The following is a 6,000-nucleotide window of genomic DNA, read 5'->3' as shown; positions in this document are numbered from 1 at the left end:
CATGAGGAGTTGCTGTAGTGGACTTGCACACCACAGTGTGAGACGTGTGATACATCAATCATCACAGCATCAGAATGGGTGTCTGTTATTGAACCTAATCACTCAGCTTAGCACAATGTAGTACTGGCTATTGTGATCAAACAGAGGACCCCCATCCCAAACTCACAAAACAACCCACACAAACATAACTTTTACTACTTTTATTCTCCTGAGAACCAGAAAAAAAATCTTTGTGCATTTAGTATTTTTTTCATGGAATTACATTGTTTAGAGCAAATATATATAACAAATTATTTGATATACTATTTTACTTTATGCAATATATATATATTTCCCTTTTAGTTGGTCACTCTTGACATCACGTCGGTGATGACCAACGAATCGGGATCTCGCAGAGAGACCAATCCACTTTGAGTGTAACTAAACAAGCCAATGGACTTTGACATGCAGATTTTGCATCTGGCTGCCACACAGTGCAGTGCGGGTATAAAAGACACCAGGTGCACCCCATTAATTCATCAATTCATTAATTCATAAGACTTCTTCCACGATCCAGAGGGACACACTGGCCCCCCTGTGGAGAGAGCTGACCTTTTCCTTCGGTTCGCTAGACGAGTGCATTCTCGGTGGAGTTCGCACTGGTTCTTAGCACCCTCCTCCATTGTCATTCTTACCGGAGGTGCATGAGGAGCTTACAAGATTGTGGAAGGCATATTTTGCTGCTTGAAACAAATCATGTAGCTCCTCTGCTATCACTACCCTTGATTATGGAGCCGCTTTGAGGTACATGCAACTGTGTCAGATTGGCCTTTTCAGGCACAGAGGCAATCAAACTCATCCAGCGCTAGTGGAAACCTCTTGCTTTCATCCCGGCTGTAGTCCCTCAGGTTGCTCATTGCTGTGGGCCCACCACTTCCACACCGCAGCCTTCCACCAGGCAGTGTCGTGGAAAAAGTGCAAGAGACCCGGAGACGGGCGTCATGAAGTGGAGAATCCTTTGTTTCTTTAGTTTTTGTTCCACTGCTGGCCCAGAAGACAGTGGTACCCAAAACTTCAGTAAAAGAGAGCTTTCCTCAGTCTCTGGCTCTCAAGAGGAGGAAAGTTATGAAATATGGATTACAGGGTCACTTCCCCCCTCCTCTATTGCCAGCGGCAGCATTGAGTTGCCCAAGAGCACCCCTATTGTCCAGTCGTGGAACCAGATAGTGGGTGTAGCCAGAGGCGGATCTAAACAAATACTGATGGGTTGGCGGGAAGGGGGCAGGAATTTTTGAGGGGTGGCAACATATGGCAGACGTATAAACAGGTGCTTGTCATTTAATTAGAATATCATCAAAAAGTTGACTTATTTCACTAATTCCATTTAAAAAGTGAAACTTGTATATTATATTCATCCCTTACACACAGACTGATTTATTTCAAATGTTTATTTCTTTTAATTTTGATGACTATAACTGACAACTAAGGAAAATCCCAAATGCAGTATCTCAGATAATTAGAATATAACTAAAGACCAATACAAAGAAAGGATTTTTAGAAATCTTGGCCAACTGAAAAGTATGAGCATGAAAAGTTTGAGCATGTACAGCACTCAATACTTAGTTGGGGCTCATTTTGCCTGAATTACTGCAGCAATGCAGCGTGGCATGGAGTCGATCAGTCTGTGGCACTGCTCATGTGTTATGAGAGCCCAGGTTGCTCTGATAGTGACCTTCAGCTCTTCTGCATTCTTGGGTCTGGCATATCGCATCTTCATCTTCACAATACCCCATAGATTTTCTATTTGAGGTTAAGGTCAGGCGAGTCTGCTGGCCAATTAAGAACAGGGATACCATGGTCCTTAAACCAGGTACTGTTAGATTTGGCACTATGTGCAGGTGCCAAGTCCTGTTGGAAAATGAAATCTGCATCTCCATGAAGTTGGTCAGTAGCAGGAAGCATGAAGTTCTCTAAAACTTCCTGGTATATGGCTGCGTTGACCATGGACCTCAGAAAACACAGTGGACCAATCCCAGCAGATGACATTGCACCCCAAACCATCACTGACTGTGGAAACTTTACACTGGACCACAAGCAACGTGGATTGTGTGCCTCTCATATCTTCCTCCAGACTCTGGGACCCTGATATCCAAAGGAAATGCAAAATTTACTTTCATCAGAGGACATAACTTTGGGCCACTCAGCAGCAGTCCAGTCCTTTTTGAAGCGAGATGCTTCTGACGCTGTCTGTTGTTCAAGAGTGGATTGACACAACGAATGCGAAGCTGAAACCCATGTCTTGCATACGTCTGTGTGTAGTGGTTCTTGAAGCACTGACTCCAGCTGCAGTACATTCTTTGTGAATCTCCTCCACATTTTTGAATGGGTTTTGTTTCCAGTGGTGTCAAAAGTATTGGCTTTCATTACTCAAGTAGAAGTATAGATACTAGGTCTTAAAAAGACTTTTGTAGAAGTTGAAGTATCAACTCATGCTTTTTACTCAAGTAAAAGTGTAAAAGTACTGGTTTAAAAAACTACTTAAAGTATAAAAGTAAAAGTAATGTAAGGGAACAAATGCCATTAAGAACAAAAGCTTAGGCCGCACCACAGGGGCCTATTGTGCACTACCCCACCTCCTAAAAAAAAACATTTTTCTAAAGGCCATAATGAATATAATGTTATATTAAATGTTCATGTTGAAAAATTTGGGATGCACTAGGCTACATGTTTCAGCAACATATATGCCCATTGAAAATGAACGCATTTTAGTACAATGCAAATACATTAAAGGACTAGAGATATGATTACTAGTTGCCAATAAGTATTGTTATGGTGCAAAAAGTCAAACTTTAGAGGCATGTCATCAATAACCTTTAATGGAATGTAAATGTACATCGAAGCTTAGCTGCAGGAATCTGCGAGGACAATGGACAAGAACATTGGTGCAGGCTTAGTAACAATTACACTTGTATGGCTGTCTATTTACAATAAACATTATAGTGCTGTCAAAATGAATGATTAATCCAAGTGATTAATCAAAAACTAAAACTGAAAAATAAGTCATAATCCCGATACCTTCTTGATTGACAGCTTCCTGTATTCGGTACATACGTATGCTATGTTAAGTTACAAAGTTGGTATAGCCTAGATATCACAACATTGTCAATCGCAAACGATAATTTATTAAAACGTCTCACTACCGAACTACCAACAGTAGCTTTATTTGTGGAGAACGAAGATAAAGCACCCATTTGGTAAATGAGCCAGTGAGAAATAATAACTTTTAAATAGGGTCCAGTGCCTTTTCGATACTTTTAAAACAGTACAGGCGCCTAAATGGTGCCTGAACCTATACTTAAAAAAAAGAACCTAAAAAAAAAAAAACTATGGATAACTTAAAAGAACATTCCAAATATTTTAAATAAATCCATAGCTTTCACCTTGGATGCTCTCACTTCCCAAGTTGTGCTTCCCTTAATCTAAGGCTAATAAATGTATTTCACAATCTGGGTCATTATTTAATATAAAACCACACATAATTCTACTGTATATCTGTCACTCACTCTGATATTTAGTTAAGATGAGTGCTGTCTGTCACTGTCTTAAATCAGTTCTGTGAATGACTGTATGCTCATTCTTTATAAAGTAGCAACAATGTCGTTTGTAAAGTACAGTAATGTGCAAAAGTCTTAGGCACATTAGTATTTTCACCCCAAAAAAGGGTTTTAAGCCAGTTATTTAAATCTTTTGCTTTAGTGTGTCCATAGTAAATATCAGTTTGCCATTAATTTTAATAATAATCTAGTGCGATTTTGAATGCACAAGCAGTTTGACAACGGCAGAATGAATGTTTGGAAATGTAAACTGATATTTTCTACCGACACACTAAAGCAAAATATATAAATAGCCGAACACCATTCTTTTAAGTGAAAATACTAACGTGCCTAAGACTTTTGTACAGTAGTTAGTGTATGTATAAAGTACGTATGATTAAATTAATATTTAGTATAAGTATATTTAAATAAGTGTAATTAAAGTATTTGTTCGGTCATATGTGTTAAGGGCTAGATTTTCACTGGAGGAAACGGCTGTGACAAGCGAAAACTTTACAGTAGATGAGAAAGCGACAGCTTCTTCGCGACCTTTTGTAAACTGTATTTATGACAAATAACTTCACTGATACAGATTCTAACAATCTATTGATAAACACACACCTTATGTCCTCTGTCTCTGTTTGAGCTCGTGCTGCTCCGCCGCGATCTGCGGATTGAAGAGCGCGCTCAAAGACGGGAGGAGACCGGTCTGACGCCGGTTTCATATGAAATTTAAGCCGACTGACTCTGAGGCGATCGGATACCGGTTCCATACCCAACCCTACTTTTAAGAAATACATTTTATGATAAACGAACCAAAAACTGTCTATGCCCTTGCTGGAGGGTGATGTAATTTGTGTCATGTGCAGGTGCGATGGATCGCGTAAAGACCAATAGGGTGTCGGGATGGTATCTGTTTATACTTCTCATCCAACCACAATCAAATTCACTCCATCCGGATGGCGCGATTTATCTGGATAGGTTTTTTTTTTTTTTTTTTTGAGTGATGACAAGCCGGAATGAAAACAAGGCGAAATGAAATACCAGTAACGAAGCTATTTTTAAAATGTAAGGAGTAGAAAGTACAGATACTTGCGTGAAAATGTAAGGAGTAGAAGTAAAAAGTCGGCTGAAAAATAATTACTCAAGTAAAGTATAGATACCCCAAATTTCTACTTAAAGGGACAATAAGTAACTTTTTAGGTATTTTATTATCTAAAATCAATATTTTTATTCATAAATATGCCCTCAATGGTGTACAAATACCTATGCCAATGTTTAAACTAATCCTTGTAAATGAAGAATTTATTATCTTTATATACATGGGACGGGTAGGTTGACGGAGGCTTCCATGTAGTTCCGCCATCTTGCAAAACTATAATAACAGAGAGGGACAAAAAGTACTAAGCCAACGCGTTTCCACAGCGCGTTTTCGGTCAGAGCCAGAAACGCAGGTGCAGAGCAGTGAGAGGCGCTTGAAACTGCACCGGCAAGTTTAAAAGTCTGGATTGCATTCTTATTATGGACCATACATATGCTGCGCCACAGGAGAAGAAAACATCGTCGCCAAAACAGTCAAAAATAGAACGTAAAAGGAAACGTGACCATAGATTACAGAAAACAAGAGTTAATGTTGGGGAAGCTTTTTCTAGGTGGAAAGAGCTAATGCTGGATAAAGATTTCAAAAGAGACGCTGAAGTGGCCAGTTTTCTTCTCGACAGGTAAGTCAGTGTTACAATCTATATTACAATATTTTTTTTATATCTAACAATGCATATAATTCAGAAAATATAACGAATAAATTAGACATAACTACTAATTACAATATTTCATGTTTTCCACAGTCAGTAATCCATACTGTAACATTCGTTTGTTAGTTGTCATGTTGCAGTTTGTTTGAAATAACACACCTGTTCACCTGAAGGAAAACTCGACGAAGTGCTATTAGAATACATCCTGTCAAAGCTTTTTGGTACATATCGCCTACCGTAGATGCAACGCGCATTTGAAAAAGCGAGGCGCTGGAGAGCAAAATTAGTTTGAATGCAAAATACAATTTCACCACTAGATGGGAGTAATTCCTACTCAGTGTCCCTTTAAGTACAGTAACGAAGTATTTGTACTTCGTTACTTGACACCTCTGTTTGTTTCACAATCCTCTCCAGGGTGTGCTTATCCCAATTGCTTATACACTTTTTTTTCTACCACATCTTTTCCTTCCTTTCACCTCTCTATTAATGTTCTTGGACACAGAGCTCTGTGAACAGCCAGCCTCTTTTGCAATGACCTTTTTATGTCTTGCCCTCCTTGTGCAAGGTGTCAATGGTCATCTTTTGGACAGCTGTCTAGTCAGCAGTCTTCCCCATGATTGTGTAGTCTACAGAACTAGACTGAGAGACCATTTAAAGGCCTTTGCAGGTGTTTTGAG

This window comes from Carassius auratus, chromosome 49 (assembly GCF_003368295.1).
Source record: "Carassius auratus strain Wakin chromosome 49, ASM336829v1, whole genome shotgun sequence".
Lineage (NCBI taxonomy): Eukaryota > Metazoa > Chordata > Actinopteri > Cypriniformes > Cyprinidae > Carassius > Carassius auratus.
The sequence above is the reverse complement of the archived record's forward strand: the minus strand, read 5'-3'. Positions refer to the sequence as shown.